Source organism: Callorhinus ursinus, unplaced genomic scaffold (genome assembly GCF_003265705.2).
Source record: "Callorhinus ursinus isolate GAN/ISIS: 27379988/994484 unplaced genomic scaffold, GSC_fseal_2.0 scaffold71, whole genome shotgun sequence".
NCBI lineage: Eukaryota > Metazoa > Chordata > Mammalia > Carnivora > Otariidae > Callorhinus > Callorhinus ursinus.
In genome coordinates this window covers 1,887,261-1,910,579 of record NW_027397133.1, presented here as the reverse complement: position 1 = coordinate 1,910,579, position 23,319 = coordinate 1,887,261, and the positions used below count along the sequence as shown (strand labels likewise).

The 23,319-nt window shown below is 39.1% G+C and overlaps 1 protein-coding gene across 2 annotated transcripts in view; it reads right to left on the bottom strand.

Moving 5' to 3' along the window:
* LOC112806935 (orphan sodium- and chloride-dependent neurotransmitter transporter NTT5-like) overlaps positions 1-23,319 on the bottom strand; it is a 76,820-nt gene that overhangs the window by 52,424 nt on the left and 1,077 nt on the right. The gene's annotated exons all lie outside the window — the stretch shown is intronic.

Genomic DNA, 23,319 nt, shown 5'->3' with positions numbered 1-23,319 from the left:
ATTTTTCACCTCCGGGTGTGATTATCTGCTGATTTTTCATCTAGTTATTGTCTATCTTTGCCCCCCACCCCACCACTGACAGCTCTATCCCCAGCAAGAGGACAGCGCTCTACCTCATATCTGGGTTCACTCTCCTCTCTGCTCTCTGTGCTTCTGCCACTCTGACCTTTTGCTGGCTCCTCGAATGCTCTATAAGAGAATGGACAAGGAGTGTGCTAAAAAAAAAAAAAAACGGATGTGGAAGAGGGGAAGAGAGAGGGAACTGGAGTTTTCTTTCAGAGGGAGAAGCATGCCATCCAAAAGCAGAGGCAACAGGTAGGTATCAGGGCAGCACTGGTGGATCTGGGTCACGGGGATAATCAGTTATGAGCCCTACTGTTTTAAAAGAGTTCTTAGTAGCTCAGGAAATGCTTATAATTAAATGACAAGTTAAAAAAAAAACTGAGATGCAAATCTCTGTCTCTAGTTCCATCTCTACTACATTTAAAAGTGCAATGAATAATATTCCATTATATATATATTGCTAAGCAAAATAAGTCCATCAAAGACAAATACCACATAATTTCACTCATATGTGGAATTTATGAAACAAAACAGATAAACATAAGGAGAAAAAGAGAGAGGCAAACCATAAAACAGACTCTCATCTATAGAGAACAAACTGAGGGTTGCTGGAAGTGAGGTGGCTGGGGGGATGGGCCATACGGGTCATGGGTTATTAAGGAGGGCACTTGCTATGATGAGCACCGGGTGTTGTATGTAAGTGATGAATCACTAAATTCTACTCCTGACTAATATTACACTATATGTTAACTAACTAGAATTTAAATAAAAACTTAAAAATATAGATATTTAGGGGTACCTGGGTGGCTCAGTCATTAAGCATCTGCCTTCAGCTCAGGTTGAACCCCATGCTGGGCTCACTGCTCCACGGGAAGCCTGCTTCTCTCTCCCTCTCCCACTCCCCCTGCTTGTGTTCCCTCTCTCACTGTATCTCTCTCTGTCAAATAAATTATAAAATCTTTTAAAAATAGATACTTAGTTGTTAAAAAAAAGTGTAATGAAAGAAAATATGTCAATACATAGACGATAATAGGACACAGGTATTTTTTTATCTTTCTGATTTTATTTTACTAAATTGTCTAAAATAAGTATTATCAAAAATCAAGAAAAATATGTATTGATAAGTAAAAGTTAAAAATAAAAAAGATAATACTAGACACAGAAGTCAGATTGAATGAGCTCCTTTCATCCAGATATGGGGCAATTAAAGCATCAAAATAAATAACAATATGGGGCACCTGGGTGGTTCATTCGATTAAACAAGTGGCTCTTGATTTCATCTCAGGTCATGATCTCAGGGTCGGGGGGATTGAGCCTGGCGCTGGGCTCCGCCGCACTCAGTGTGGAGTCGGCTTGAGATTCTCTGTCCCTCTCCTTCTGCCCCTCCCTGCCACTCACTCATGCACCCTCTCTAAATAAATAATAAACAACATAAATAAATAACAATAGTAACAGATGAGAACCCATAGAATAAAATAGGAATCCATGAATCCATAGTGATATAAATAGGCAAAAGGAAAATTTCTGCCTTACAGCAAAATGCAAACTAATAAATGTATGAGGAATGATGATGGAATTAGAAAGTCATCATCTGGAAACCACTGAGAGTAGTAACTAATTCAAGCAAGAATCATCAATGGCTGCTAACACAACAAAGTTTGATGGGGACAAGTAATTGCCTAGTATTAATTAACGTATCTCTCCAAAAAAAAAGAAAAGTGGTGCCTGGGTGGCTCAGTTGTTAAGCGTCTGCCTTCAGCTCAGGTCATGATCCCAGGGTCCTGGAATCGAGCCCAATGTCAGGCTCCCTGCTCGGAGGGAAGCCTGCTTCTCCCTCTCCCTCTGCCTGCTGCTCTCCCTGCTTGTTCTCTCTCTGTCAAATAAATAAAATCTTTTAAAAATAAATAAATAAAAAAGAAAGGATAATAAAGGAATACTATGAACAACTCTATGTCCATAAACTTGATAATCTAGATGAAATGGAGCAATTCCTTGAAAGTTAAAATCTTCTGAAACTCACACAAGAAGAAACAGACAATATGAATAGGCCTGTCTCTATTAAAGAAATTGAAGGGCACATGGGTGGCTCAGTCGGTTAAGTAAGACCTGCCTTTGGCTCAGGTCATGATCCTGGAGTCCCGGGATCGAGTCCCATGTCCGGCTCCCAGCTCAGCAGGAAGCCTGCCTCTCCCTCTGACCCTCCCCCCTTCTCATGCCCCCCCCTCTCAAATAAATAAATTAAATCTTTAAAAAAAAGAAATTGAAAAAAATAATAACCTTCAAAAAAATAATAATTAATGACCTTCCAAAATAGAAAGTACCAGGCTCAGAGGCATTCACTGGTGAATTCTATCAAATATTTAAGGAAGACATTACACCAAATCTCTATAATCTCTTTCAGAAGATAGAAGCAGAGGGAACACTTCCTACTTTATTCTATGAGACAAGCATTACCCCAATACCAAAACCAGACAAAGACATTAGAGGAAAAGGAAACTACTGACCAATCTCTCTCATGAACATAGAAGCAAAAATCCTCAACAAAATATTAACAAATCCAATCCAACAATGTATAAAAAAATTTACACAACATGACCAAGTGGGACTTATCCCAAGTATGCAAGGCTGGTTCAACATTCAAAAATCAATTAATGTAATCCATCAACAACAACAAGCTAAAAAAGAAAAATCACAATCGTATCAAAAGATGCAGAAAAAATATTTGACCAAATCTAACACGATAAAAACTATCAGTAAACTAGGGAATAGAGGGGCAACTCCCTCAACTTGATAATCTACAGAAAACCTACAGCTGGGTGCCTGAGTGGCTCAGATGGTTAAGCATCTGCCTTTGGCTCAGGTCATGATCCCAGGATCCTGGGATCGAGTCCCGCATTGGGTTCCCTGCTCAGCGGGGAGCCTGCTTCTCCCTCTGCTTCTCTCTCTCTCTCTCTCTCTCTGTCTCTCATGAATAAATAAATAAAATCTTTAAAAAAAAAAAAGAAAACCCACAGCTAATGTCATTCTTTTTTTTAAAGATTTTATTTATTTATTTTGAGAGAGAGAGAGGGAGAGAAAGAGAGAGAGCCTGCACAAGTGCACGGGGGGAGGGGCAGAGGATGAGGGAAAGAAGCAGACTCCCCCCTGAGAGCAGAACCCAACTTGGGGCTTGAGGTGGGGGCTCCATCTCATGACCCTAAGATCATGACCTGAGCTGAAATCAAGTGTCAGACACTTCACTGACTGAGCCACCCAGGTGCCCCTAATGTCATTCCTAATGGTGAGAAACTAGGAACTTTCCCACTAAGAGCATGAAGAAGGCAAGGATGTCCCCTCTCACCACTCCTTTTCAACATCGTACAAGTCCTAGCTAATGCAGTAAAACAAAAAAATGAAATAAAAGACAGAGTTTTGGAAGGAAAAAGTGAAACTGTCTTTATTCACAGATGATATGATCATCTATGTAGAGAAATCAAAAGAATTGGTTTGTCCTGGAACTAATAAGCTGTTAAAGCAAGGTGGTAGAATATAAGGTTAATATGCAAAAGTCAATCATTTTCCTATACCAACAGTGAACAAGTAGAAACAAAAAACATAATAACACTTACATTAGCCCCCCAAAATGAAATAAATTTAACAAAATATGTTCAAAATCTATGTGAAGAAAACTAAAAAATTCTGATGAATAAAATCAAATAGCTACATAAATGGAGAAATATTCGATGTTTATGGATAGGATGACTCAATATTGTTAAAAGATCAGTACTTCCCAACTTCATCTATAGATTCAATGTAATCCCAAGCAAAATCCCAGCAAGTTATTTTGTGGATATTGACAAAGTGATTTTAAAGCTTATGTGGAGGGGCGCCTGGGTGGCTCAGTCATTAAGCATCTGCCTTCAGCTCATGTCATGATCCCAGCGTCCTGGGATCAAGCCCCACATCGGGCTCCCTGCTGCTGCTTCTCCCTCTCTCACTCCCATTGCTTGTGTTCCTTCTCTCGCGGTGTCTCTCTCTGTCAAATAAATAAGTAAAATCTTAAAAAAAAATAAATAAAACTTATGTGGAGAGGCAAAAGACCCAGAATAAACAATATGATATTGAAGAAGAACAAAGTTGGAGGACTGACATTACCTGACTTCAATACCTACTATAAAGTTACCATAATGAAGAAATAAGGTATTGACAGAAGGGTAGACAAATAGATCAATGGAACAGAATAGAGTATAGTCGTCCATATAAACACAGACAATTAGTCTTTGAAAAAGGAGCAAAGGCAATTCAATGGAGCAAAGACTGTCTTTTCAACAAGTGGTGCTGAAACAACTGAATACCCACAGGCAAAAAAAGAATTAGACACAGACTTTACACCCTTCACAAAAATTAACTCAAAATAGATCACAGACCTAAGTGTAAAATGCAAAACTATAAAACTTCTACAAGATAATATAGGAGAAAATCTAGATGACCTTGACTATATGGCAATGACTTTTCAGATACAAATTCAAAGGTACAATCCATCAAAGAAATAATTGATAACCCAGACTTCACTGAAACTAAAATCCTGCTCTGTGAAAGATGCTATCAAAAGAATGGGAAGATAAGTCACAGACTAAGAGAAAATATTTGGAAAAGATACATCTGATAAAGGAGTGTTATCTAAAATATGTAAAGAACTCTTAAAACTCAACAATAAGAAAACAAACAACCTGATTAAAAAATGGGCCAAAGGGGCGCCTGGGTGGCTTAGTCATTAAGCGTCTGCCTTCGGCTCAGGTCATGATCCCAGGGTCCTTGGATCGAGCCCCGCATTGGGCTCCCTGCTCTGCAGGAAGTCTGCTTCTCTCTCTCCCACTCCCCCTGCTTGTGGTTCCCTCTCTCACTGTGTCTCTCTCTGTCAAATAAATAAATAAAATCTTAAAAAAAAAAAATGGTTTAAAAAAAAATGGGCCAAAGACCTTAATAGACACCTCACCAAAGAAGATATTCAGATAGCAGTATGAAAAGATGCTCCACACATATGTCATCAGGGAAATGCAAACTGAAACAACGAGATAGCACTACACACCTATTAGAATTACCAAATCCAAAGCACTAATAACACCAAATACTTACAAGGATGTGAAGCAAAAGGAACTCTCATTCATTGCTGGTGGAAATGCAAAATGGTACAGCTACTCTAGAAAACAGTCTGGCAGTCTCTTACAAAACTAAACATACTCTTATCATATGGTCCAGAAATTGTGCTCCTTGGTAGTTATCCTAGAAAGCTGAAACTAATGCCCACTCAAAAACCTGCACATGAATATACAGTAGCTTTATTCATAATTGCCAAAACTTGGAAACAACCAAGATGTCATTCCTTATATTGGATAAATTGTGGTACAACCAAGTGGAATATTATTCAGCACTACAAAGAAGTGAGCTATCAAGCCTGAAAATAGAGAAAACCTAAATGCATATTACTAAGTGAAATAAGCCCAACCCATAAACGCTAAATACTATATGATTCTAACTATATGACATTCTAAAAAAGGAAAAAATACAGAGACAGTAAAAAGATCAGTAATTGCCAGAGGTTTCTGAGGGAGGGATGAACAGGTGGAACACAGAGGATTTTTAAGGCAGTGAAAAGCTCTGTATCATACTATTATGGTGGACACATGTCATTATACATTTGTCCAAACCCATAGAATGAAGAACACCAAGAGCGAACTCTACTGTAAATTATGCACTTGGGAGTGATTCTAATGTGTCAATGTAGCTTCATCAACTGTAACAAGTGTACCACTCTGGTGGTGGAGGTTCTTAATGGGAGGTTATGCATGTGTGGGCGCAGGGGGTGTTATCAGAACTCTCTGTGTCTTCCTCTCAATTTTGCTGTGAACCTAATACTGCCCTTAAAAAATAAAGTCTTACACATGAAAAAAAAAATACTGGCAAGCTCCCTGCCACTCCTACCATTTGCCATCAAAACAAAAGGAAGTGCCTTCTAGGAGACCTAGTTACGTGAACACCAATATCCACACTTACCCACCATCTCCCCATGGCCCCCTCAAAAAACAAGTAAATGATTTAAAAAATTTTTTTTTATTTTAAAATATTTTAAAACATGAGGATATCTGAGGGACCTGGGTGGCTGAGTCAGTTAAGCGTCTGCCTTTGGCTCAGGTCATGATCCCGGAGTCCTGGTATCAAGTCCTACATTGGGCTCCCTGCTCAGCGGGGAGTCTCCTTCTCCCTCTGACCCTCCCCCGTCTCATGCTCTTTCTCTCTCATTCTCTCTCAAATAAATAAATAAAATGGAGAAAATTCTGCTATGTACGCAATAGATAGAACCAAACTGTAGTCACTAAGGGATTAATTCACATCTATCCTTCCTAATGAAGTTGTTCAATGTTTTAGGAAATAAGTTATAATTTTGGCAGCTTGTCAGAGAAATAAAAACAATCCCTCTCCAGAGCCCTTCTGCTCCAGTTAACCAACAGCTTCCAAAAGCTGTGTCCCAGAGGGTGCAAAGATGTGCGAGCTACTCCAAAGAAAAAGTGAATGAGTTAATAAGTCTCTCCCTGAGACAAACTGTGCTACCATAGCATTAGGACAGAGCATTAATTTGAACCACAGTGTTCACAGATAAAGAAAAAAAAATAGGTAAAGAAACCAGCCTCCAGGGGCGCCTGGGTGGCTCAGTTGTTAAGCGTCTGCCTTTGGCTCAGGTCCTGATCCCAAGGTCCTGGGCGCAAGCCCAGCATCAGGCTCCCTGCTCCATGGGAGACCTGCTTCTCCCTCTCCCACTCCCCCTGCTTGTGTTCCCTCTCTCTCTGCGTCTCTCTCTGTCAAATAAATAAATAACATCTTAAAAAAAAAAAAAAGAAAGAAAGAAACCAGCCTCTGGCACAATTATCTTTAGTTAAAAGGCAAAACATTGGGAAACATTACAGAGATGAAGCGTTAAGTCTAGTCATGGTCCCACCCCCCTCTCCTCTCCATCAGACACCTAAATTACTCAACAGTAATATAAATCTAGTTAGCAAGCCTTCAAGCTTAAGATCTGTGAAGAGCATTCTACACCAAGAATCAGACGATCAACAGCAATACAAAAAGAAATGTAATGCCGCATAAATTTTAGACCAGAAGCAATGTAGAACTAATCTGTCTTCATTCAAAGACAAATAAAAAGAAAGAAACATTTGGATCTTAATGCACAAGCACTCTTCCTAAAAAAAAAAAAAAAATCAGTCAACTAAGATATCAAGCAAAGTAATAATTAGGATAGAAATGGCCCAGTTTTAAGCACAGAAAAGTACTAATAGAAATCATTTAGGGAATGTCTACTCAACTTTCTAGCAACAAATAAAATATTTTTAAAACCCTACTCAACCCCGCTACAGCTTGCATCACAATCATGGTGGATGTGATAGAGTTGCTCAAGTCATGCATCAACGCCAACATTCTAGCTCAGTTCATCAACTGGCACATTTGCTTTGCTCGGAGTTTGGAAAAGATTCATCCACTGGGAAAAAATGGAACTGCTGAAATGATAGAGCCCCATGATGAAGAAATCTCTGGAGGGCGCCTGGGTGGCTCAGTTGGTTAAGCGACTGCCTTCGGCTCAGGTCATGATCCTGGAGTCCCGGGATCGAGTCCCACATCGGGCTCCTTGCTCAGCAGGGAGTCTGCTTCTCCCTCTGACCCTCTTCCCTCTCGTGCTCTCTATCTCTCATTCTCTCTCTCTCAAATAAATAAATAAAATCTTAAAAAAAAAAAGAAAGAAAGAAATCTCTGGAATCACGGAATTAGTTGGAAGACTAAGAGCCAAAGCAACTATAATGTGTGTGTCTTATGTCCAGTTTTAAAAGAAGATAACCAGCCATCCTTTTGATCTTGAACTTTACAGTGAAACTGTGAAAATTACCCATGAGTTCCCTCAGTTTTTTCCTTTGGGAATTGTGCAATATAATCGACCTTGATTAATTTTTTATGAATGTGAATGAGCTACCTTGAAGACTATGAAAGAAGGACCCTGATTTTTGAGGGAGAGAGTGCTATAGTTTCTAATCTTTAATTTGCTCTTTTTTACAATTTCATTTACCTAATTTTAGATATTCCAGTCAGCAGTTTTTGATGGAACTGATGTATTGACAGTTCTCTTCTAAGTCCTCTTATAAAGAATCCTTTCTACAGTATATGGTCAGACTAGATACAAGGACAAACCAAACTCTGAGTTTGGTTTTCTGTTTTATTAATAAAAATTAAAATGGTACATACTATTGGTCAATTCATTCTTACTCATTTAGACATGTATTCAAGCACAAACTTGGAATTTCACAGCTGTAAGGTCAGGTCTTCGACCCACCAAATGAAACTTTGTGTCAACTGTATTAAAGATTTACTTGCAGGGCACCTGGGTGGCTCAGTCGTTAAGCGGCTGCCTTCGGCTCAAGTCATGATCCCTGGGTTCTGGGATCCAGCCCTGCATCAGACTCCCTGCTTGGTGGGAAGTCTGCTTCTCCCTCTCTCTCTGCTGCTCCCATTGCTTGTACTCTCTCACTCGCACTCTCTGTCTCTCAAATAAATAAATAAAATCTTTAAAAAAAGAAAAAAAAGATTTACTCGCTACCTCACAATATGCCATATTAATTACTTTTTGACAGCCCCACAAGAAATGATTCTGATGACGGGCACCTGGGTGGCTCAGTTGGTTGAGTGGCCTACTCAGCACGTCTTGATCTCACAGTCATGAGTTGGAGCCCTGTGTTGGGCTCTGTGCTGGGTCTGGAGTCTACTTAAAAAAATACATTTTGATGAATTAAAAGAACAAACAGAGCCGTACATCTTCTGTAATTTGAGAAGTATCTCTTTGGGGGGATTTTAAAACTGAGCATTTACTAATGCTAAACAAGAGATACATGATCATTAAAAGTTATTGGAATCATTTAACTTTTTTCTTCCTTTCAACTGTCATTTTCCTTATGGTAGAATTTCTGTTTATCACCAAGTAATTTGGGGGTTGGATAGGGAGGGAAGTGGCCAAGTGTAGATAGAGGGTGATGCAGAATAACTGTGATGAACTGTATAGCCAGTTAGGCTTAACTCATTACCTTCAGTGAGGAAATAAACTAATTCCAAATTCACTTAGATTGTAAATTATACCAAAAAAATTTATTTTAAATTAATATAACCTTAAATTTCAACTTTTATCATCCCCAAATACTCTGCAAATTACTTAAGCGATATTGCCATAGCTGCTTATAGTAAAGGTTTTTATTTTAGAAGTGACAATAATTCCTACTAAATTCAATTGAACTGAAATTCAACTGAAATTTAGGAGGGACATCAGCTAGCACCAATAACATACTGTTGTCTTAAACACCAGAGAAGGGATCAGTCCTGTTACACCGAAAACTCAGTGTGATTAAATACTAAAAGTGCCCTGCTTGAAACCTTCCATTGAGCTATGACATTTAGTAAATTGGACCAAATGAATAGGTTATCTTGCTTTCTGTTGAATGAATACTTTCTGTTAATGATTTATAGTACCATATGTCTAGTCCCAAACTCACTGCTCAGCTGCACGTCTGTACCTGGATGTCCTACCAGCACTTCAATTTGAACAAGTGTGGTTTGAAATAGTGTAGTGTCCCTGCCATATGTTCCCTGATTTTTTGGTAATAATTTTACTGAGATATAGATCATATATCCAATTTACCTATTTCAACTGTACAATTCAAGGGCCATTAGTATTCACAGAGTTGTGCAACCACCATCACAATTTTAGAACATCCTTATCACCCCAAAAAAGAAATTCTGTACCATCTGCTCATCATGGCCTAATCCCTGCATTACACTGCTCACCCCCAGCCCTAAACACTCACTACTACTAATCTATTTTCTGCCTCTACAGATATGCCTATTCTGTACATTTCATATAAATGGAATCATGTAATATGTGGTCTTTTGTGATTGGCTTTTTTCACTTAGCATAGTATTTTCTTTTTTTTAATGTTTTTATTGTTATGTTAATCACCATACATTACATCATTAGTTCTTGATGTAGTGTTCCATGACTCATTGTTTGTGCATAACACCCAGTGCTCCACGCAGACTGTGCCCTCTTTAATACCCATCACCAGTCTAACCCATCCCCCCACCCTCCTCCCCTCTAGAACCCTGTTTGTTTTTCAGAGTCCATCGTCTCTCATGGCTCGTCTTCCCCTCCGACTTACTCCCCTTCATTCTTCCCCCCCTGCTATCTTCTTCTTTTTCTTTTTTCTTAACATATGTTGCATTGTTTCAGAAGTACAGATCTGTGATTCAAGTCTTGCACAATTCACAGTGCTCATCATAGCACATACCCTACCCAATGTCTATCACCCAGCCACCCCATCCCTCCCACCCCCCACCACTCCAGCAACACTCAGTTTGTTTCCTGAGATTAAGAATTCCTCATATCAGTGAGGTCATATGATACATGTCTTTCTCTGATTGACTTATTTTGCTCAGCATAACACCCTCCAGTTCCATCCACGTCGTTGCAAATGGCAAGATCTCATTCCTTTTGATGGCTGCATAATATTCCATTGTGTACCTATACCACATCTTCTTTATCCATTCATCTGTCAATGGACATCTTGGCTCTTTCCACAGTTTGGCTATTGTGGACATTGCTGCTATAAACATTGGGGTACACGTACCCCCTCGGATCCCTACATTTTATCTTTGGGGTAAATACCCAGTAGTGCAATTGCTGGATCATATGGTAGCTCTATTTTCAACTGTTTGAGGAACCTCCATACTGTTTTCCAGAGTGGTTGCACCAGCTTGCATTCCCACCAACAGTGTAGGAGGGTTCCCCTTTCTCCACATCCCCGCCAACAACTGTCGTTTCCTGACTTGTTAATTTTAGCCATTTTGACTGGTGTGAGGTAGTATCTCACTGAGGTTTTGATTTGGATTTCCCTGATGCCGAGCGATGTTGAGCACTTTTTCATGTGTCTCTTGGCCATTTGGATGTCTTCTTTGGAAAAATGTCTGTTCATGTCTTCTGCCGATTTCTTGATTGGATTATTTGTTCTTTGGGTGTTGAGTTTGATAAGTTCTTTATAGATTTTGGATACTAGCCCTTTATCTGATAAGTCATTTGCAAATATTTTCTCCCATTCTGTTGGTTGTCTTTTGGTTTTGTGGACTGTTTCTTTTGCTGTGCAAAAGCTTTTTATCTTGATGAAATCCCAAGAGTTCATTTTTGCCCTTGCTTCCCTTGCCTTTGGCGATGTTTCTAGGAAGAAGTTGCTGCGGCTGAGGACGAGGAGGTTGCTGCCTGTGTTCTCCTTTAGGATTTTGATGGACTCCTCTCTCACGTTTAGGTCTTTCAACCATTTGGAGTCTATTTTTGTGTGTGGTGTAAGGAAATGGTCCAGTTTCATCCTTCTGCATGTGGCTGTCCAATTTTCCCAACACCATTTGTTGAAGAGACTGTCTTTTTTCCATTGGACATTCTTTCCTGCTTTGTCAAAGATTAGTTGATCATAGAGTTGAGGGTCCATTTCTGGGCTCTCGATTCTGTTCCACTGATCTATGTGTCTGTTTTTGTGCCAGTACCATACTGTCTTGATGATGACAGCTTTGTAATAGAGCTGGAAGTCCGGAATTGTGATGCCGCCAGCTTTGCTTTTCTTTTTCAATATTCCTCTGGCTATTCGGGGTCTCTTCTGGTTCCATACAAATTTTAGGATTATTTGTTCCATTTCTTTGAAAAAAGTGGATGGTATTTTGATGGGGATTGCATTGAATGTGTAGACTGCTCTAGGTAGCATTGACATCTTCACAATGTTTGTTCTCCCAATCCATGAGCATGGAACGTTTTTCCATTTCTTTGTGTCTTCTTCAATTTCTTTCATGAGTATTTTATAGTTTTCTGAGTACAGATCCTTTGCCTGTTTGGTTAAATTTATTCCTAGGTATCTTATGGTTTTGGGTGCAATTGTAAATGGGATCGACTCCTTGATTTGTCTCTCTTCTGTCTTGTTGTTGGTGTATAGGAATGCCACTGATTTCTGTGCACTGATTTTATATCCTGCTACTTTACTGAATTCCTGTATGAGTTCTAGCAGTTTTGGGGTGGAGTCTTTTGGATTTTCCACATAAAGTATCATATCACCTGCAAAGAGTGAGAGTTTGACTTCCTCTTTGCCAATTTGGATGCCTTTGATTTCTTTTTGTTGTCTGATTGCTGTGGCTAGGACTTCTAATACTATGTTGATAGCAGTGGTGATAGTGGACATCCCTGCCGCGTTCCTGACCTTAGGGGGAAAGCTCTCAGCTTTTCCCCATTGAGAATGATATTCGCTGTAGGTTTTTCATAGATGGCTTTTATGATATTGAGGTATGTACCCTCTATCCCTATACTCTGAAGAGTTTCGATCAAGAAAGGATGCCGTACTTTGTCAAATGCTTTTTCTGCATCTATTGAGAGAATCATATGATTCTTGTTCTTTCTTTTGCTAATGTATTGTATCACGTTGATTGATTTGCGGATGTTGAACCAGCCTTGCAGCCCAGGGATAAATCCCACTTGGTCATGGTGAATAATCCTTTTAATGTACTGTTGGATCCTATTGGCTAGTATTTTGGTGAGAATTTTTGCATCCATGTTCATCAAGGATATTGGTCTGTAATTCTCCTTTCCGATGGGGTCTTTGTCTGGTTTGGGGATCAAGGTAATGGTGGCCTCATAAAATGAATTTGGAAGTTTTCCTTCCATTTCTATTTTTTGGAACAGTTTCAGGAGAATACGTATTAATTCTTCTTTAAATGTCTGATGGAATTCCCCTGGGAAGCCATCTGGCCCTGGGCTTTTGTTTGTTGGGAGATTTTTGATGACTGCTTCAATTTCCTTAGTGGTTATAGGTCTGTTCAGGTTTTCTATTTCTTCCTGGTTCAGTCTTGGTAGTTGATACATCTCTAGGAATGCACCCATTTCTTCCAGGTTATCTAATTTGCTGGCATAGAGTTGCTCATAATATGTTCTTATAATTGTTTGTATTTCTTTGGTGTTGGTTGTGATCTCTCCTCTTTCATTCATGGTTTTGTTGATTTGGGTCATTTCTCTTTTCTTTTTGATAAGTCTGGCCAGGGGTTTATCAATCTTGTTAATTCTTTCAAAGAACCAGCTCCCAGTTTCGTTGATCTGTTCTACTGTTCTTTTGGTTTCTATTTCATTGATTTCTGCTCTGATCTTGATTATTTCTCTTCTCCTGCTGGGTTTAGGCTTTATTTGCTGTTCTTTCTCCAGCTCCTTTAGGTGTAGGGTTAGGTTGTGTATTTGAGACCTTTCTTGTTTCTTGAGAAAGGCTTGTATTGCTATATACTTTCCTCTCAGGACTGCCTTTGCTGTATCCCAAAGATTTTGAACAGTTGTGTTTTCATTTTCATTGGTTTCCATGAATTTTTTTAATTCTTTAATTTCCTGGTTGACCATTCATTCCTTAGTAGGATGCTCTTTAGCCTCCATGTATTTGAGTTCTTTCCGACTTTCCTCTTGTGATTGAGTTCTAGTTTCAAAGCATTGTGGTCTGAAAACATGCAGGGAATAATCCCAGTCTTTTGGTACCGGTCGAGACCTGATTTGTGACCTAGGATGTGATCAATTCTGGAGAATGTTCCATGGGCACTAGAGAAGAATGTGTATTCCGTTGCTTTGGGATGGAATGTTCTGAATATGTCTGTGAAGTCCATTTGGTCCAGTGTGTCATTTAAAGTCTTTATTTCCTTGTTGATCTTTTAGATCATTTAGATGATCTGTCCATTTCAGTCAGGGGGGTGTTAAAGTCCCCCACTATTATTGTATTGTTGTCAATGTGTTTCTTCACTTTTGTTACTAATTGCCTTATATAATTGACTGCTCCCATGTTAGGGGCATAGATATTTACAATTGTTAGATCTTCTTGTTGGATAGACCCTTTAAGTAGGATATAGTGTCCTTCCTCATCTCTTATTACAGTCTTTGTTTTAAAATCTAATTTGTCTGATATAAGGATTGCCACCCCAGCTTTCTTTTGGTGTCCATTAGCATGGTAAATGGTTTTCCACCCCCTCACTTTCAATCTGGGGGTGTCTTTGGGTCTAAAATGAGTCTCTTGCAGACAGCATATTGATGGGTCTTGTTTTTTAATCCAATCTGATAGCCTGTGGCTTTTGATTGGGGCATTTAGCCCATTTACATTCAGGGTAACTATTGAAAGGTATGAATTTAGTGCTATTGTATTGCCTGTAAGGTGACTGTTACTGTATACTGTCTCTGTTCCTTTCCGATCTATGCTGCTTTTAGGCTCTCTCTTTGCTTAGAGGACCCCTTTCAATATTTCTTGGAGGGCTGGTTTCGTGTTTGCAAATTCCTTTAGTTTTTGTTTGTCCTGGAAGCTTTTTATCTCTCCTTCAATTTTCAATGAGAGCCTAGCTGGATATAGTATTGTTGGCTGCATATTTTTCTCGTTTAGTGCTCTGAAGATATCATGCCAGTCCTTTCTGGCCTGCCAGGTCTCTGTGGATAGGTCTGTTGTCAATCTAATATTTCTACCATTGTAGGTTACATATCTCTTCTCCCAAGCTGCTTTCAGGATTTTCTCTTTGTCTCTGAGACTCCAAGTTTTCCTATTAGATGTCGGGGTGTTGACCTATTTTTATTGATTTTGAGAGGGGTTCTCTGTGCCTCCTGGATTTCGATGCCTGTTTCCTTCCTCACATTAGGGAAGTTCTCTGCTATTATTTGCTCCAATATACCTTCTGCCCCTCTCTCTCTTTCTTCTTCTTCTGGGATCCCAATTATTCTAATGTTGTTTCGTCTTATTGTATCGCTTATCTCTCGAATTCTGCCCTCGTGATCCTGTAGTTGTTTCTCTTTTTCTCAGCCTCTTTATTTTCCATCATTTGGTCTTCTATATCGCTGATTCTTTCTTCTGCCTCATTTATCCTAGCAGTTAGTGCCCCCATTTTTGATTGCACCTCATTAATAGCCTTTGCGATTTCGACTTGGTTAGATTTTAGTTCTTTTATTTCTCCAGAAAGGGTTTCTCTAATAACTTCCACACTTTTTTCAAGCCCAGCTAGTATCTTTAAAGTCATGATTCTGAACTCTAGGTCCGACATCGTACTAATGTCCATATTGAGTAGGTCCCTGGCTGACGGTACTCTCTCTTGTTCTTTTTGCTGAGGTGATTTTTTTCGTCTTGTCATTTTGTCCAGAGGAGAATAGATGAATGAGAGAACAAAATGCTAACAGGTTAACAACGTCCCCAGCAAATATACTCTATACAAATCAGAAAAGACCTGAAACCAGGGGAAAAGAAAGGGAAAGAAAGAAGAGAAAGAAAAAAAAAAGAAAAAGATAAAAACAAAAACAGAACAATACAAAAAAAACAGAATATGATCAAATATGATCAGGCTAGTGCATAGATCAGTGCCACACTCTAGATTTTGGGCATATTTTGGTCTGTTAGAAAAACGTGCCTCCTAAAATTTTAAAGGAAGAAAGACTTATATATGTACAAAATAAGGGTTGATACAATGAAGGGATGGAAGATGACTGTAAAGATGAAAATTATAAAAGATTTTATAAAAGGAATTGATAAGAAGCTGTTTGAAAAAAGAAAGAAGAAGATTTAAAAAAAAAAAGAAAAAAAAGGGAGAGAATGTGATCAGGCAGGAGACTAGAACAAAGCCATACATTAGTGATTTAGGATATATTTTGATATGTTAGAAGAAATTGTATCTCAAAATTTTAAAGAGAGAACTTATATATATACATACATACATATATATATATATATATATGCCAAAAATAAGGGTAACAACTATGAAGGGATAAAATATGACTCTAAAAATGAAAAATAAAAAATGTTTTTTTAAAAAAAGGGATTGATAAGATGTTGGTTGAAAAAGGGAAAAAGAAAAATTAAAAAAACAGTTAAAAAAATTAACTTTGAAAAACTAATGAATTATGGTAAAAAAAAAAAAAAGCCATGAATTCTATGTGCAGTATTCCCCTAGCGCTGGAGTTCTCCCGTTCTCCTTGATCGGTAAACTTGGTCTTGGCTTGCTGGCTGTTCGTGCTGATCTTCTGGGGGAGGAGCCTGTTGCCGTGGTTCCCAAATGTCTTTGCTGGAGGCGGAATTGCCCCACCCTTGTCAGTCCGGGCTAAGCAAGCTGCTTGGGTTTGCTCCCAGGAGCTTTTGTTCCCTGCAAGCTCTGGTACAGCTTTGGAGGACCAGGGTGAAAATGGTGGCCTCCCAATCTCCACTCGGAGGAGCTGAGAACTTGGGGCCCTGCTCCTCAGTGCGCCCCCAGAAAAGAGCAGTCACTCCCGTCTCCCTGGTCTCCGGCCGCACTGCGTGCTCACCCGGCCTGTGACCGAGCGTTTCTCTCTCTGGCACCCGACCCCGTGTGGCGTCTCCAAACCCAGCAGATCCCTGCGGTGCACTCCCGCGCAGCTCCTCCCGGGGGAGGGAGGGGAGTCTCCCCAGATCTGCCGCTTGTTGGGTCCCTGCTGGAGGAGCAGTGGCCCGACTGGGCTGCGGATCACAGTTTATGGCCACCCCGAGCTGAGAGCCCGCGCCTCGGCTCCATCTCTGCAGCCGGCTTCCCCGCTCTGATACCTGGGAGCTCTGCTGCACTCAGGCACCCCCGGTCTTTCTGTGACCCCGAGGGTCCTGAGACCACACTGTCCCGCGAGGGTTCCACCCCCTGCTTAGCCACTGGAGCGACGTCCCTCAGCGGAATCGGCTTCTAAAAGTTCCAATTTTGTGCTCCGCGGCTCTATCACTTGCCAGAGGCGGCCGACGGAGGCCCCCTCCCCCGCCGTCTATCCTCCCGAATATCGCCTCGGATTCACTTCTCCGCACGTCCTACCTTCCAGTAAGTGGTCGCTTCTCTGTTCAGAGAGTTGTTGCTACTCTCTTCTTCAGTCTCCTGTTGAGTTCGTAGGTGTTCAGAATGGTTTGATCCCTATTCAGCTGAATTCCTGAGACCAGACAAAATCCAGGTCTCCTACTCCTCCGCCTTCTTGCTCTGCCCCTCTAGCATGGTATTTTCAAAGTTCATCTATACTGTAGCATGTATCAGTAGTTCATCCCTTTTTGTGGCCAAATAATATTCCACTATACCATATGTTGTTCATCCATTCATCAGTCGGTGGACCTTTGGGTGGTTTCCACTATTTGGATAAATGAATAATGCTATTATGAACATTTGTGTGTAAGTTTTTGTCTGTTTTCATTTACCTTGGGTATGTACCTAGGAATGGAACTGCGGTGTCAAGTGATAAAAATGTTTAATTTTGGGGCGCCTGGGTGGCTCAGTCGTTAAGCATCTGCCTTCGGCTCAGGTCGTGGTCCCAGGTCCTGGGATCGAGTCCCGCACGAGGCTCCCTGCTCCGCAGGGAGTCTGCTTCTCCCTCTCCCACTCACCCTGCTTGTGTTCCCTCTCTCACTGTGTCTCTCTCTGTCAAATAAATAAAATCTTTAAAAAAAAAAGTTTAATATTTTGAGGAACTAACAAACTGTTTTTCAAAGTTGCTGCACCATTTTCTAACCCCACCAGTAGTATATGAGGATTCTAATTTTTCTGTATCCTCAACAACACTTGTTATTATCTGAGTTTTTTTATTATAGTCATCATCATGGGTATGAAGTAGTATTTCACTGTGGCTTTGATTTACCCTGTTTCTTTTAAGGCTACCATAAGCCACCCATTTGCCCAGAAATGCTTGAATGCATCCTTCCATTGCAAGTTCCATGCATCACTGCCATTGTCACTGTAAGTTCAGATGGCAGTCATCTCTCACCTGAACTACTACAATAGCTGTAGTACATAACTGGACTTCCCTGTTTCCAGCCTCTACCCTTGACTCAGTCCAGAGTTGCATTAAACATCAGCTGTAATCATTATACTATAAAGTGTGAAAACCTGAGATATATATAGAGAGGGGAAAACTTCCTGCAAGTGATCAGTGTTAAGATCACCAGTGATGTCATGTGGATATCATGCACCTTCTTTTTTTTTTAAGATTTATTTATTTTTGATGGGGCGCCTGGGTGGCTCAGTCAGTTAAGCATCTGCCTTCAGCTTGGGTAGTGATCTCGGGGTCCTGGGATAGAGCCCAGAGTCAGGGCTCCCTGCTTAGCGGGGAGCCTGCTTCTCCCTCTCCTTCTGCCCCTCCCTCCACGTGTTCACTTTCTCTCTCTCTAAAATAAATATTTACTTTATTTTAGAGAGAGAGAATGGGGGAGGGGGAGAGGGAGAGAGAGAATCTCAATCTAATGTGATGTGATGTGATAAGAAAGGGCACTTCAGGGGCGCCTGGGTGGCTCAGTTGTTAAACCTCTGCCTTCGACTCAGGTCATGATCCCAGGGTCCTGAGATCGAGCCCCGCATCGGGCTCCCTGCTCCGCAGGGAGTCTGCTTCTCCCTCTCCCACTCCCCCTGCTTGTGTTCCCTCTCTCAGTGTGTCTCTATCAAATAAATAAATAAAATCTTAAAAAAAAAAAAAAAAAGAAATGCACTTCACTTCTGTGGTATTTTTCCAATACCCTTAATTCCAGTCTAATTATGACAAAACATTAGACAAACCCAAATTGAGGGACACTCTGCCAATTATCTGATCAGCACCCTCAAAACTGTGAAGGTTGAAAAAAACAAGGAAACACTAAAAAACTCACAGAGCAGAGGAGACTAAGGAGACACAACAACTAAATATGATGTAAGATCATTGATTGGCTCCTGGAACAGAAGAAAGACATCAGTGAAAAAACTGGTAAAATGTGAATAAAGCCTGAAGTTCAGTTAATGATAATGTACCAATGCTGGTTTGTTAGTTTTGACAAATGTACCATGGTAATGTAAGATAACATTAAGGGAGACAAACTGGACAAGGGGTTATATGAGAATTCTCTGTACTATCTTTGCAACTTTTCTGTAAATCTAGTTACTTCAAAATAAAACTAAAAGCTACCAAAAATTATATGACTAAAAGATCTCTAAAAATATACAAAGCTTTTATTAAAAATACAAAAATATAGAAAGAAATAAAAGTTGAACAAATGGGGCAATACACTATGTTGCTAAGTTCACCTCCAGTCTTTGCTATTCCCAGCATTTATATGGAGTATAAATAAAGTGTCCAGTCTTACTACAGTCTTCCAAGCCAAGTAAATAATTTTTAAAAATTAAAAATGTGGGAAAATCTGGAACACTTCTGTTAACTAAGGTCCCATCATCATGTCAAAAACCAAGTAAGTTCTTTTTTTTATTTTTTTTTAAGATTTATTTGTCAGAGAGAGAGAGAGCACAAAGCAGGGGGAGCAGCAGGCAGAGAGGGAGAAGCAGACTCCCCGCTGAGCAGGGAGCCCACTGTGGGACTCAATCCCAGGACCCTGGGATCATGGCCTTAGCCAAAGGCGGACGCTTAACCAACTGAGCCACCCAGGCATCCCAAAAGCCAAGGTCTAAATAGAACCATATCAAAGTCGCTAAGAGGACAACTCACAATTCCCATTCCTCTTATTGTGATTCAGTATTTACATTAGTTTCTTAGAGCTGTCATAACAAAAGTACCACAAACTTGGTGGCTTAAAACAACATAAATTTATTGTCTCACAGTTATAGATGACAGAAGTCCAAAATCAAGGTGTCAGCAGGGCCATGGTCCCTGTGAAACATAGAGGAAACCTTTGCCTCTTCCTCGTGTCTAATAGTTGGCTGACAATCTGACATTCCTTCCATATGCAGCTGGATAAATCAATTTCTGCCTTCATCATTACTTGCTGTTCTCCCTAGTCTCTGTCTTCACATGATCATCTTCTTATAAGGACACCACTAATATTGGATTAGGGGCCCACTCTCTATTAGTATGACCTATTCTTATCTGCATCTGCAATAATCCTATTTCCAAATAAGGTCACTTTCTGAGTTACAGGGGCTTAGAACCTCAACATTTTGGAGAGGGGACACAATTCAACTCATAATAGTATTTCAGAAAATAAATTTAAAATTATTGGGCATAACTGTATTAAAATTCACGGGATGGTCTAGTGGATAGGACTAGATAGGACTAGTGGATAGGTCTAGTGGATAGGACTAGATAGGACTAGTGGATAGGTCTATTCACAGGATAGCAGAGTGGATAGGACAGAGAAAAGGGTCAATAAACTTGAAGATGGACTGATAGAAATCACCCAATTCCTGAAAGAAAAAGAGAGAAAAAGGATGAAAGTCACAAACTCTTAGCAACCTAGAAGGCCAATCAAAAGGCCTAACAATGGATAAGTAGAGTCCTAAAAGGAGAGGAGAGAATGAAAATAGGTCAGGAAAGGGCGCCTGGGTGGCTCAGTTAGTTAAGCGACTGCCTTCGGCTCAGGTCATGATCCTGGAGTCCCTGGATCAAGTCCTGCATCGGACTCCCTGCTCAGCAGGGAGTCTGCTTCTCCCTCTGACCCTCCCCCCCTCATGTGCTCTCTCTCTCATTCTCGCTCTCTCAAATAAATAAATAAATAAATAAATAAAATCTTGGGGGAACAAAAAAGAAAATAGCTCAGAAAAATATATTTGAAGAAATGGCAGAAAACCCCCCAAATTTGGTGAAAGGCATAGATTTCAAGTTAAAGAAGCTCTAAGAATGCCAAACAGGATAAATACAAACAGCAACAAGTCTAACATTAGAACAATCAATCTGCTGGAAATCAAAGATAAACAGAAAAATCTTGAAAGGAGAAGAGAAAAAGAGCAGATTACATAATGGGGAACAATACCAAATACTGCATACTTGTCAACAGAAATTACAAAGGCCAAAAGAGAGATGAATAACTTCTTTAAAGCAAAGAAAAGCAGAAAGCCTGTCAATCAGAATTCTATAATGAGGGCGCCTGGGTGGCTCAGTCGGTTTAAGCGACTGCCTTCGGCTCAGGTCATGATCCTGGAGTCCAGGGATCGAGTCCCGCATCGGGCTCCCTGCTCGGCAGGAAGTCTGCTTCTCCCTCTGACCCTCTTCCCTCTCGTGCTCTCTATCTCTCATTCTCTCTCTCAAATAAATAAATAAAATGTTAAAAAAAAAAAAAACGCACCATGGCCTTTAAAAAAAAAAAAAAGAATTCCATAATGAACAAAAATATCCTTCAAGAAAACAAGATGACATAAAAACTTAAGCAAATAAAGAAAAACAAAGAATTCATCACCAGCAGACCCACATTACAAAAAATGATGAAGGAAGAAGTTTTTGAGACTGAAGGAAATGACATCAGAGGGAAACTTGGATCTTTAGGAAAAACTAGAGAGTAGGAAATGGTATATATGTGGGTGAATATAAAAAAATAAATACAAAATTTTAATGTAATGGAGGTGTCTTCTTAATTTCTCTAAAACATATATTAAAACAAAAATTATAAGTTGTAGGTTTTATACTAAAATTTAGATGTAAGACATATTAAAAGCAGCTGGTGATACAGATATTGGACTTACATGGTTGTAAAATGTCGACATTTTTATGTGAATTGATAAAACAATTCTAAATAGACTATAAAATTTAATAATATGAATTGTAATCCTTAGAAAAACTGCTAAATAAATGTTGAAAAGAATTACAGCTACCAAGACAATAAATTAAAATAGATACTAAAAATGATTCAAGTTGTCCCAAAAAAGATGAGAACTGGAACCAAAAAATTAACAGAAAACAAAAAAAATAAATAAAATTGGAGACCCAAATCCAACCATATCAATAATTACATGAAATGTTTTTAGTTTAAGCATTCCAATGAAAAGGCAAAGATTGTCAAGATGAATAAAAGAGACCCAATTATAAGCTTCTGGAGAGATACACCTTAAGTTTACACAGATAAATGAAATTAACTTAGTAGGAAAAGATCAATCTTGCAAATTAAGCATAAGGCGGCTGTAGTGGCCTTAATGTAACTTAAAATGGGCTTTGAGGTAAACAGTATTACCAGATATAAAGAAGGATATTTACTAATGATAAAAAAGGTCAATTCATCATGAAGCCAATATTTATAAAGATATACAAACATAACAAATCTCAAAATACATGAAGTAAAAATTTACAAAGGCTAAAGGAAAAATAAACTGATCCCACCATCATGGTAGAAGTTAACTCTTTCTCAGTAATTGATGGGAAAAAAGAAGACCAAACTATTAGTAAAGATAAAGAAGACCCAAAAACACTATCAGCAACCTTGCCCTAATTGACACTTACAGAAAACCCCAAAACCGCAGAATATGCATACTTCATCATGCCATAGGCTAGGCCATAAAACAGGTACCAATCTATTTACAAGGACTGAAATCACAGAGTCTGTTCTCTGACTATGATGTAAGTAAATTTCAAATCAATAATAATAAGATGTGTAAAAAATTTTCAGATACTTGGAAATAAAAGAATATATTATTAAACAATCCATAGGTCAAAGACTAAATCACAAAGAAATTATAAGATATTTTAAACTGAAGGATAAAACTACAAAATATCAAAATCTGTGGGATGCAGCAAAAGCAATTTTAGAATTTTATAGCTTTACATGCTGTTATTAGAAAAGAAGGGTTTCAAATCAATGTCATACAAAAAGTTTTCAAGAAAAGAACAAAAAAAATCCAAAATAGAAGAAAGGAAAATACAAATATAAAATCAGAAATTGTGAAGTAGGAAACAAACAATAGCAAAAAGTAAAGAAGCTAAAGCTGGTTCTTTGAAATGATCACAAAACTGGTAAACCCCTAGACAAATTAAGACAAAAAGATACAAAAATCACCAACATCATGAATAAAAGTGGGGTTATTACCATATAAGCTATAGACATTAAAAGAATAAGAAAATATGACAAATTCATGCCAATAAACTTAACAACTTAGATGAAATGGGGAAAATTTCTTAAAAATACAACTTAACAAAACTGAAATCAAATGAAATGGGAAATCCGTAGAGTCCTGTATCTATTAAATAAGTTGAATTACTTATCAAAACCCTTCCCACAGAGAACATTCCAGGCCCAAATGGTTTCAATTAGTGAATTATATCAAATATTTTTTAAAAACCCACCGACCTTATATAAGTAATTTCAGTAAAGCAGAAGAGGAAACACTTCCCAACAATTTTACAAGTCTACCATAACCCAAATACCCAAACTTGAAGAAGAAAAAAGAAAAGCGGAAATCTTAATTCAATTCGTTCAAAAGTGAACCAAGTTGAGGAAGCTG